General features: G+C 36.5%; 1 long non-coding RNA gene across 1 annotated transcript in view; it reads left to right on the forward strand.

The window, feature by feature from the left end:
- The first annotated feature begins 11,435 nt into the window (after window positions 1–11,435).
- LOC141553269 (uncharacterized) overlaps window positions 11,436–13,074 on the forward strand; it is a 231,048-nt gene continuing 229,409 nt past the window's right edge. Inside the window, exon 1 of the long non-coding RNA XR_012485360.1 lies at window positions 11,436–11,572. This is a non-coding gene — a long non-coding RNA (uncharacterized LOC141553269). The remainder of the gene's footprint in view (window positions 11,573–13,074) is intronic.

Consider the following 13,074-nt stretch of genomic DNA (forward strand, 5'->3'; position numbering starts at 1 on the left):
ACAATGTATATCAGCTCTTTAAGGAACTTCAAAAACGAGTGAGAAAGCATCTAGATAAGATTTATATTTTGCATGTCCACTCTCATAGTGGACTTCCAGGTCCTATTTTTGATGATAATTCAAAGGCAGATAGCCTTCTAACCATGTTATCCAATACTCCTTTATTTCAAGAAGCCCAAGAATCTCATTCTAAATATCATCAGGCTGCCTGAGCTTTATGTTTACAATTTGGAATAACAAGAGAAGAAGCTAGGAACATAGTAAAAGCCTGTCCAGTTTGTCTTCCTTTCTATGCTCCTACACTCCCCCCAGGGAAGAACCTTCATGGTTTGAGACATAATGAAATTTGGCAAAAGGATGTGACCTATTATAAATCTTTTGGTCATCTGTCTTTTTATCCACATTGTGGTAGACACCTTTTCAGGATTCATTTTTTCAATACCAGCAGCAAAAGAGACAGCCCAAGTGGTCACTGAATTCCTTATACAAGCATTTGCAATTATTGGTGTGCCATAAGCAATAAAAACAGACAATGGACCTGCATATACTTCTAAACATTTTACACACTTTTGTGCATAGTGGAATATTTTACATACCACTGGCATACCCTTTAATCCTCAAGGACAGGCAATAGTAGAGAGAAGAAACAGAGACCTCAAGACTCTCCTCCAAAAAAAAGAAAGAGGGAGCCACAGCTAACCCTAGAGAACATCTAAATCTAGCCTTTCATACTATTAGCTTCTTAGTCTTTGACAATGATGTACTGGCTCTGGCAGACAGGTTTTATAACTCATCTGGAAGGGCATTGTCCAGTGAGAGCAGCTCCACTGTTTTTAGATAATTGCCAGGTCATGTGGAGAGACCCAGAAAATAGTTAATGGAAGGGACCAGATAGGTTAGCTGCATCTCTACAGATGGAGAAGGAATAAGATGGGTGCTGATGAGCCGTATTCGCCTTGTTCATGAGAGAGAGACAGAGCGGTTCCTTGAAACTAAGGAGAAGACCAAAGAAACATTGGGTGGCTCCTTTGCTGACTGTGCCCACCACTGAAAGAACCTGGCAGTTATGGCGTTTGACTCATGTACATCAAAAAGTGTTGGACTTGTAAACCCTCAGGAATCACTGGATTCTCTGAGATATCATAAGACTGTTGTAAGACTTGAAAACCCTCAGGAATCATTGGATTATCTGAGACATAAAACTGTTACAGGACTTCAAAAACTGTAGGAACCATTGGATTCTGTAACATATAAAAAGCCTTTCTTTTGGGGATCATTGGATTCCTTGACACGTGAAGCAATGGGCAATAGATTGGTTTTGGACTATTTATTGGCTGCTGAAAAAGGCATATGTGTGACTGATGTTTACATACCCTCCTTCTAGGACTTCTGGAAATCTTTTACAAGACCATGTTGATTTATATTGTTTTTTATGTCACTACTTGCATGTACAATTCATGTTTGTTACACCTCATCGAGCCTGCACTGACTATGGGGAAAGTCATCACTAATAGCCTGTGTGTTATTGCTATGTGATTGTGTAATACCTCCCATGGATTTGTGCACACCTGTCTTTAATAAGACCCTTCAGCCACTAGCAATCCCTATTTCCTTTTGGTGCTTTTCATCTTCCTTCCTGAGAAGGTGGGGGGGTGTGATCACCTCCTTTTTGGTATTTTTTCACCTCAATTACTGAGAAGTCAGGGAGGGTATGATCACCTCCTTTTTGGGGTTCTCACCTCAATTCCTGAGAAGTCAGGAATAGCATGATCACCTGTGTTCTAAAACAAAAGAAAGCAGGAGATGTAAAGGGCTAGAACTGAGCAGATGCACTTAAAGTAAGATAACCTAGCACTTAAGACTAATTACCAATCGGACAATTCTCTATTAACATATGCTTGGAGCATAACCCTACTTAACTCTGTGCTAGCTGGATCTGTGGACAAAGAAGGGGAAGAGAGATCAGAGGGTGGAGTAGGACAAGCAGGATCATTCTTTGGTGGTGGAGAGAGAGAAAGGAGGTGTGTAGATTCCTATATCTAATCCCTTGATGGCAACCCCAGAAGAGCAAGAATAAAGACTTTTGTTTATCCTGACTGGCTCATCCTAAGATATACAGGGTACTAACACGGTCACAAAAGGATTCATTCACACTCTGCTATGTAGTGGAGTTGCTAAGCTTCCTAGACCTGTAGGAAATGATATTATTTTTCTAGTGGAAAAGCTGTTGTTCCATTAGAAAGCATGGAAAGTGTTTTATCACAGGAAGAAATAATCTTAGCATTTTGTGGAAGAGATGACATTAACTTCAGAATGGGGAAATTTGGAGCTCTCTGGTAGGCTAGGATAGTCATTCCCAGCATTGTGCTCTCCTCCTTCCTTCCACAGAGACCACCAAGACTCTGTTTGGAAAAAGCTTGTCTATTTAATTGAACTCAATTCAGATTAGTGCACAGGAAGAAGAAGTTGATATTTTTTCCTTTCTGTCCTGCTTCTACGCCAGGGTCACTGTGGAGAACGGGAAGAAGGACCCTACAGGAGGTGGTCATCATCCCCTCCACCAAGGAGAACCTTCCACTAAATCGTTGGGCCAGTTTCTTGATGTCATCTTGGTTGAGCTCTGTGCCATTTGCCTAGAAATTAGATACAGTGTGAAGGTTTCTATTCTAGAAGTTGTTTGTTTTGGGGGCAAAGGGGACAGGCAGAGAGCCACGTGGCCCAAGAAAGCATCTCCTTGCCTTGGCACTTCTCTGCAGGAGCTGTTGCCAACCACAGTTTACTGTAAGTGGAACCTTGTTGGTTACCATGGTGGATGTGTGAGACCACCAAGGATGGCTGGGCAGCGGACATCAGGTGGTAAAAGGGAGCGAAGGATTTGGTAGGAAGGGGTCAAGAGTGAAAGAAAGCTTCCTTGGGAAGCCCTGAAATAGGTTCTTAGAGACAGAGTTTGGTTGGAGAGCACGTTTGAAGGGCTCCCAAGAAGAAGTGGAGAAACAGAACCCGACTGGCCATTATGCAGAGACAGGCAGGTTAAGGTTTGGATTACATTGCCTTAATAAAGGCCCTGTACTCAGAGCAGCAGTGGGAAGTGCTTAAATTCAAAGCCAGGTTTTGGGGAGAAACAGGTTTTAGATGTAAACAGGCTCTAAGTACTTCTCTAACCCTGTACCTCTTGTGTCCTCCCTGCCAGCTAAATTTAGGAGATTGTTAAATTGAGAGATCTGCCCTTTTCCCCGCTCCCTCCAGCCCCTTCCAAATGAACTAGGTGCATGACAGTTGAGACCTTGGGCCTCCACAAATGTGCCCAGAAATGTGTGCAAAGAGACATTTGGTGCTGTACAAATGGTGACTTGAAATTATTGTTATGCTGTATTCTCTTGACTTGTTGAAAAGAAGTCCAACTTTATCAGCATTTTAAAGTGTTTTAATTGTTTTTTTTGTCTGGTATCTTCTCTTCCTGTGCTGATGTCCCTGAATGCTAGCCAGGAGGAGAAAGTCTGGCTTTGTCCATGGGAAAAACAATTGGAGTCCTTCCTCTAACCAGTAGCCTCTCCTTCCTCCCTTCCACCCATACCCTGGGGGTCACACCCTTGTTGGGAAGGCAAAAGCAGGGAACCAAATGCAGGGTCTGGGGCAGGAGCGCCCAAGAAGCGCCCTACGTTCAGACCAGCTCTTCCCAAAGGAAGAGTTAGCATCAGCTGCCAGGTGCTGTGGGATTTAGAAGGAGTATTTGGGAGGAGAGGATTTTTTAAAAGAATCTTTAGGATATTTTTGTAGACATATTTGAGGCTGCGGGGGGGGGGGGGGGGGTGAAGGGGATGGGAGAGATGTCAAGTGAAAGGAGACTTCCTCCCAGGCTCCTCTGTTCATTATCAGCAACCAAGTGGCCAGCTACTTTTCTGCCTCCATGCCCCACTTAGAGAGAACAGAGTCAGGGGCTTTGGAGCAGACACCTTCATTTTTCCAGGCCCTAGGGAGGTGGCCGAGGGCTGCTTCGCACATCCATGGCTTCCTAGAGGCTAACAGCTAGGGCAGTAAACAGACTTACTGCTTTTGTGTACAATGAGCAGTTTGCTATAACTTTTCTCTGACTTTGATTTTTTTTTCTGGACATCTAGTTGCCTCTACAGGCATGTTCTATTCATGGGTGCTATGTGCAGCACCCTTCCCCATACAAGTGCACAGTGAGGATGTGCTTCTGGGTTCTCGTGGTGGAATGTTGACCAGGCTCCCTCATGCTAGTATTTTTGAGCTTCATGGATGTATTACAAATATTTTCCTTCCTATCTTAAACTCTTCAGATCCTCATCCACCTCCATTACTCTCTTCTCCCTCTCACGTTCCCCCAACCCCTTTTTTCTTTTAATCTCAGTTAACAAATTTAGAGGTCGGTTTTCCTTACTGTGGAAGGGCCAGCAGAGATTTATTTCCAGGGGTGAAGGGAGAAGGGAGAAGAAATGTCCCAACGTCTTCAGAAAGAATGACCTAGGCTATGTTTTTCTCCCCCTTCTCCCTCCATCCCTCTTCTAGAAGGGAAATACCAAATTATGGTCAGATATCTTTCAAGCTCCAGGTTTTTTTGTTGTTTGTTTTTGTTTTCCTTTTTGGTTAAATAACCATAAATTAATTTGTATAAGCATGGAGAGACCATTTAATCAACAATTTCAAGCAACAATAGCAAAAGTCATGTATTACCTTTGACCTAATGCTTTATGGATTTCCCCCCTGGACAGTGTAAATTTCCCTCCTTGTAATGCTTCTGAGAATGTACATAAATGTAAATAGCTCACAGGTCAATTCACACCTTTCTCTTTGTACTAGGTCCATTTGAGTAGAATGTGGGGTTAAAATAGCCAGAGTGCATTCTGTAATGTAACAATGAATTTTTTTTTTTTTTTTTTTTTTTTTTTTTACAATGTAGTTGTGTACATATTGTTTGGCAGTGCTGGTGCTGCCCCAGCACAGCTCTGCAGCTACAGTATTGTCATTAGCTGCATAATTTCCTGCAAAGACAAAGTGAATACAAATGTTATTATCTACAGTTGCATGTACAGAGATGAGTGCCAGAGACATGCTGTTGTTCCTCAGAGATAATGTTCCTAAATAATTTTTTTAAAAAACCCACCAAAAAAACAAAAACAAAAACAAAAGCAAAAAACAAGTGTTTGTATTCCACAAGTAAAACCACATTTAATTCTGAATAGAGCAAAAAAAATGTTCTTTAGTCAAGTTGGGTATAAGAGAAAAGTTAAATAAAAATGATATTGATATTGTGGGTAAAAAAGGTAATTATCACAGATTATGGGAAGATGCCAAAACTTATCTTTGTTTCTATCTTCTCTACCAAGAAGACTGATCTTCTACCTCAAAAGAATAAGATTTTGAAAAAATGTACAATAGGGAATTACAATCCAAAATAAATGAAGATGTTTCAGAGAGAAAGCATGAATCCCGAATGACTTAAGATGCCTGAATCCAGCTAGATTATTTGTCAAGATACTAAAATAAATTATTCATATTATTGCTGATACTGCCTGTGGCTGGCTAACAGTTATGATAAAAGTCAGAGTCCTTTAAATTGATGAATTATTGACAAGATTTCAAAAGTGAGAAGAAAATAAATTTTTGAATCATGCTTAGTGAAAAAAGCTTAAATTTCTGATTAATTTTGGAATGCATTCTTTGTTCATCAGTAGTTTCTGAATGCTTATTGAAATGGGGCTCACAATAATTCAACATGAATTCATCAAGGACAAGTAATTAGAGATTAGCTTGTTTGAATTTTTTGAATAGATATCTACCTTGTTAGATCTGGGGAAGTAATAGTTATGTTAATTCTGTATTTTAACAGGACATTTAGTGAAGACTATCAAAATATCCTTGTGGATAAGATAGAAATATGTGTGTGGATTAATAGTATAACCATTTGAAAGAGGTTAAAAAAATAAAATGAGGACTGATGAATGATTCCATAGTGGCCTACAGAGAATTCTCTAGCAGATTGTCTTAAGAATCTATCATCAGCACTATTCTTTTCCACATTTTTATCAGTGACTAAAACGTGAACATAGATGGCATGATAATTAAATCTGTAGATAGATGAAACTAGGAGGGATATATAAAACATTAGGTAGCACTATCAGGATCCATAACAATTTTGATAGGTCAGGATGATGAAGAAAATTTAATAAAATTTAGTAGAGATGAATGTAAAATCCTCAACTTGGGTTAAAAAATCAGTTTTACATTTACAATTACATATTTATGGGATGACATAGTTCAAGAGAAAATAGGACAACAATTCAAGTGAAAAATTTCTAGGAGATTAGGTGAGATGCATATCAAATATAAGTATAATGTTATAGCAAAAATTTAACTTAAGTGATCTTGGGCTGCAATAATAGTAATGTGGTGCAATTAATGTTTTTTATTGATGGTCCAGAACTCTCCATAAAAATCTCACTCAGAGAACTCATCCATCACAGATTTGAGATGACTGAGTTATAGAAGGCTGTTCCAATGGGATATAAATTCTGGCAGATTTTTCCCACTCAGAAAAATGGTTGCTCATGGCCATACCATATTCATTCAGTTGCCACATCCTTGAATTATACATTTAAATGCTTATTTTTAACTATTTTCTTTCTACCCATTTTGTAACTATTATATTTCAAACTCTCATCATCAATTATCTTTAGTATTAAAATAACCTTTTAATCTATATATTAGTCTGTATGTATTTTTAGAGAAAAAATATATTTGCCATCATCTTATTTGGGTAAAAAACAAGACAAATGAATAAAACCACAGATGAAACCTTTTCTACTTCTACATGGGTGGCAGCTAACTAATGAGAAAGGAAATAATGGTTTATGACAATCAAGTTAGGATTACCAAATACAGCCTTCTAGATTGCACAGCTGTATATTCCAGAAGAATCTCAAGCTCACCATGCCCCAAATAAACCTTATTATCTTCCCCCATCAAATTAACTGTCATACATACTTTTTCATTTATGCCTGATGAGGTCTAGATTAGGTATATACCTAAATAAAATTAGGGTTAATTGAGGTCCAGTGGCAGGTTCGGGGTACAGGGAGTCAAATGGAGCTCCCCTGCAACCCCTCTGGATTTGGCGCAAGGATACAAAGTTAAATGAGTTCTAGTGGAGGCGCAGAGTCCCCTGTAAAGGAATTTACAGGCCCAAAAACCTAGATTGATAAAAAAAAAAAAAAAAAAAAAAAAAAAAAAAAGGTTTATTGTAGGGCTTGGAAGTAAGGTTAAATTCTGGTTAGTAAAAGATATTAGATAGAGAAAAGAATACACCATACACCATAAGTGGCTGATAGAGAGTCTGTGATGCAAAGCATATTGCTTGCATATTTCTGATGCAAAGCATGTTGCTTGCATATTTCCACCCTCTGCAAAGAGATGATTCCAGCTTGGCTCTTTTATTTGGTTAAAGGGGCCTATGGGTGTAGTCCCAAGTTGGTTGCTCACTGAACCCAGCAAATGCCAGAATCCACCAGGTGGGGGTTGGGAAACCTGAGCAGATCATTAGAATGGGAGCTGGGGACAGCCCAAATTAGCTCAGATCCCGATATCTCCCTTTGGAATACAAAAGGGTGCTTTTGACCAGGTCTTGTAAATCAAAGGTCAGTCATGGGGGTTAAGGATCAGAAAGGAATCTTAAAGGGGATGGGGGTTGAGAATCAGAAAGGAATCTTAAAGGGGCTATCACCATTCTTCCATTCACAAAAGTTTGTTACTTGCAGATCATTCTCAGTTATTCACTTATCCTCTTAGTATATCTAAGCAGTTGCTAAATAATGTCAATTATGTTTCTATAACATGTTTACATCAAAATAGTTTCTTTACTCTTACTTTATCCATCTTAATTCAAATCCTATTATTTATTACCTAGATCAGCCACATAAAATTCACTACCTACCAGCCCATGCATCAGCAAATCTCCCAAGTGGATTGAACCAAATTAAAATGTAATTATGAAATGATAGCAAAAAAAATCAGAAATAAAACATATTATTGTTAATTTGTGACTTTCTAAGTTAATATTCAGATTTCAGGGATACATTTCTATTTGAGTTTTCATTATTGACTTAAAGTGTTATAATGTTCTTTTAATTATTTTCTCTCTAACTAGCTTCTTCAATCTCTAATTCATGAGTGAGTGAGTGAGAGAAACCTAGAACAAACTTTTTGGTCATATTTACAATGAAAAATCATTAAGTGAATGAAAAATCAAGCAAAATAAAGTATGAGGTGAAGGTAGACAAATAGAAGAAGAATGAGAAAAGAGCAATGTCTTGGAAAACTGGAGATAATATTATGCAGGAGAATAGTGTAGTCAATAGTGTCATTTAAAGCAGAAAGAAAAAAAAAAGATTAAGAGTAAGGGTGAAAAAAAACTTTTTGAGAGGAGAGGCTGTGACAAGGTGTAGATTAGCTGAAAAGAGAATAGAGGTGCATGACAATACATTAAGAAGATGATAGGCATTAATGATTTATTTTAAAGGATAAGAGAGCTGGGCTACAAAGATGTAAGTTAAAACAATGCTAAAATTAAACTGATCACTCAATAACCGTTAACCAAGGAAGATTCTGCAGAAGAAAAAGTGAAAAATACCTTCTTTCTGGCTTTAATGGATGTATCTCCACTCTATAGCACTCTTTTCTAACAAGTTACTGACACATAATACTATATTATGGCTTTGTAGTTTGAGCTAACTTGATTTCTAACACTACTTTTTACTCTCTAGACATTTATACCTTTTTCTCAGTAGTCTTTTCACCTGGTTGCTTCAACAAACCCTGCATGGGTTTTCTTTGATTTATCATCATCCCTCATTGCAATGTAAGCTCCTTGAAGGAAGCAACATTCTTTGTCCATCCACATCCATCTACCTATCTACTTTTCTGCCTGTTTATCCATGCATTCCCTCTCCTTAATGCAGGGAGTCTACCATGTAAAGGGTTACAAGGGCATAATACTGCATACATTGTTAGATAGTCATTTCCATAGATGACTTTAACTGTTTACTTTTGTTTGAAGGAAGGGATGTAACCATATTGCAAATACAACCAAGTTCAATAACAGTCAATAAATAAACATTTATTAAGTACTGATAATATAGTCATCCTGACTAGGCAAAAGACAGTCTATTCTCAAGGACTTCCCAAGCTAATGAAAAAGACAATGTAAAACAATTATGTACAAATATACACACATATACATACATATATACATATTACACACACACACATATGTATATATATATGTATATATATATATATATATATATATATGTATATATATATGTATAATTATATAGATAATCAAGAAAGGGAAGGCAGGGGCATGAAGGAGCATTGGGAAAGACTTCCTGTGGAAGTTGGAATTTTAATTGGAAATTGAAGGAAACCAGGGAAATCATTAGACAGAGATGAGGAGACAACTTATTCCAGGCAGAATGAAATTTTTTCTGAGGCAATAGGGGTTAAATGACTTTCACTGGGTCACACAGCTAGGAAGTATTAAGTGTCTGAGTCAGGAAAGCTTGGGATCAAGTCTAGACTTTGACAGTACTGAATATGTGACACTGGGCAAGTGTTTAATTTCTAGTGCCCCAGGAAATTCATTAAAGCCATTACTATCTGAGCAGATGCAAATCAGAATTAGTAGAGGCAACTTCTTTATTGAAATTCACTTTATTAATTCAGGTCTAGTAGGCACCTTCTTCTACTTCATAATCATCATTGTAGTCATCATCGTCATCGTCATCATCAGCAGCAGCATCTTCATTATCAACAACAGCATCATCCAGTGGAAAGAGCTCTGGTTTTAGAGTCAGAAGATTAACAGATGTCAGTTAAAATTCCATCTTTCACTTATTACCTGTATGACTCTGGGACAAACACTTAATGGTATCATTTTTCTTTCCTGCAAAATGAAGATATTACATTTATAGGTTTAAATCTATGGCCAATAGTTTTCATTGTGATGATCATTTATAGAAAACAGTAAGTTTTGAGAACCCCTTTGGTTCTTTGCCTCAGATAAAAAAGAACACTAGTTATCTAAATATTTATCAAAGACTACTATTGGAAAATGAATGTGGCAAAGTTAATAGAATTTTTTCTTTATAATTAGGAAGACCCAACTCGAATATCTATTTGTCCCTGTGATTTACTGTTTGTAAAAGTCACTTAAGTACTCGGTGTTTTGGTATTTATATTTATATATTTACTGTCTGTTACAGGATTCAAACAATGCAAGTTTTGTAAAGCACTTTGGAAAAGACATTAATGTGAATTGTAATAAACTATTTATAATCCATTTTATATATATATAATATATATATATACACAGCTCAATGGCATATTATCAAAATCAGAACTACTGATTATATTCATTATATAAAACTGATTTTTTTCAGATAGATGTATATTGCTGATTATCAGTTTTGTTCATCTTACTGAAAAGTGAGAATGTTTGAAAACTACTAATAGAAAGTTGTATACACTCATATGTAATAGTGTCAACAGGCTTCTCTTCCAATTTTTATACTTGCCAACTGGGTCACTAGAGGGTAAATGCTATTCCCAGGTTTTAGTGTATAGTTGGTGGGTCAGTAATTCTATTATTATGAGAAACATGAGCATATGAGTCTCCATCAGCATGTTTCACCTTAATAATCGGCATGTGGGCATGATAATTTCTTAACAATGGCATTTACTGATTCTATAACTTTGTTTTTAAAAGTGTTACAAAATAATTTTGCATAAACCTGGAAACAATTTTCTCACAAATACACACTATACACAAAGTTACATACTCAGACAAGTAAGGCATATGTTTGGGAAGACATACAGCAAAGGCTACTCACTACAATATAAGACATTGAATTCTTTCTCTCCTGGGAAATACTCAGGTTTAAATCCCCCAGGCAAAGTAACACTGTTAGAAAGCTGTGTTCAACTTATCTCCTAGGATCTGTTCCTCTCTGGAAAATGACTCTGAATTTCTAGAGCTACATATGTGTGTATATATATATATGTGTGTGTGTGTGTGTGTGTGTGTGTGTGTGTATATATATGTGTGTGTGTGTGTATATATATTTATATATATATATATATATATATATTTATACATATATATATGCTCTCTTACGCAGCTAGAAATTCATTACAGATAGATAGATAGATAGATAGATAGATAGATAGATAGATAGATAGATAGATAGTTGGTCTTATTTTCCACCACTTGAGGTTCTTCTCCTTAAAGCTACTCAAATGACTGTCGTTGTGTATCTATGCCTTTCTGAAGTATGTGTCTCTGTTACCTCACAAAAGCCTTAAACTCTAGAACTTTATCTACAACTTTAACATAACTACCTCTTTCTGAGCTATATGCCATGACAGAAAGAGAAAAGGAAAAGAAAGAACATCCAAGAATGACTATTTCTCAGAAATTCAATATTTTTCTCTACTAGTGGATAATGCCAATACTTCCTGAAGAGATAGAAACTTAGTCTTTCAACAACCCTCAGAGGTAAGGCCAATTTTCATTGCAGCAAAACATAGTTTCTTTTCCAATTCAGAAAAAAAGAAAAGGGTGTTCCTGATTTATAAAGGATTCACCAGTTGAAATCACCTTATTATTTCTCATTTTTTAATTACATCAAATATGAATGTCAGCTGGGGAATGAGGACAAATTAAATGTCTTATTCTTATAAATATCATTTTAGTGTTCAAAGAAATTTAATGGATCACCAAGTTCAAACTTATCATATTATAGTAAGAAAAGTTAAATCTTCAGGAATTGTTACATTCTCAAAGTTACATAGTTTGATAGTGGCAGTAATGGGAGAGCACTAATATACTCATGGTATTTGTGATATATATGGAACCTCTTCAATTTGAGCTGTGATGAAAAAAGGGATTCACTTTAAAGTTTGAAAAGATAATTAGTAATTTTGGGAAATGTATTGATTGTTAAGTAAAGTGGAATTACATTTCATGCTGACTGCTATGCCCAAGCCAGATAGGTTTCTTCTCCCAATCAGAGGAGATGTGATGACATAAGTAAGAGATTTGACTTTGTAAATGTTGAAGATGGAACATTCAGCTTAAGCCTTAGATATGTGAACCCAGGCAAAGCACTTGCCCATTTCCTCATCTGAAAAATGAAGAAATCAATTGAGATAAAATTCATAAAAATTTTAGCAAGCTTTAAAGAAACATATATTAGTATTAAATAATTTTAAAAGGAGTCACTTTTCTGGACCAATAAACAAATAGAAAATTATAGAAGCTGCATGTTTTCCTCAGATTCTGCAATTTTAGTACATATTTTAAGTTGGAATGATCTTAGAAGTTAGTTGGTACAATGAATTCTTTTTAATGAGGAAACAGAATCCAAGAGATCTTAACTTGCTTAAGATCACAAAAATAGGAAGAATCAAAGCTGAGATCCAAACCCAGATTTTTCCAACTCAAAAATCACTGCCTTTTCCTTTGTAACAAGCTGCCTAATTATTTGTGAACCTTGAACCACTGTGTTTTTCAGCATAGCTTTCTCATCTTAAAAAAGTCCATGTCTAGGCTAGAGAAGTGATGTGGATATGAATCAAGATAGCATGGAAATGAATAAAAAAGAAAATAACAATCTGGATAACTTAAACAGTATTGCTGAAAGTAATAAGGCATTATTGATATAAGCTAATAAATAATTCCCTTTGACTGTGCACATGCCAGATATAAACAAATGATTTCAGAATCCCCAAGGTGAATTCTCGGACTGAATATAGATCAGGCCAAAATTGAATAGACCTAGCAGGTCTCTATTCCTTTTTCACCAAATTGACTGTGGTTTGGGTAATATAGACCCTCTTGGGTTGAGAACAAACTGCTTATTGAGTCATTGATTGAACTGATGGTAGGAATCTTACAATCAAGTAAGCCTACAACACTGAATTGATCTTGCTATATTCCTGAATTTCCTTGATGAAGGAAGTGCTTATACCCTGGTAGAAAGACTATGGAAAAGATTT

Source organism: Sminthopsis crassicaudata, chromosome 2 (genome assembly GCF_048593235.1).
Source record: "Sminthopsis crassicaudata isolate SCR6 chromosome 2, ASM4859323v1, whole genome shotgun sequence".
In the NCBI taxonomy this organism is placed as follows: domain Eukaryota; kingdom Metazoa; phylum Chordata; class Mammalia; order Dasyuromorphia; family Dasyuridae; genus Sminthopsis; species Sminthopsis crassicaudata.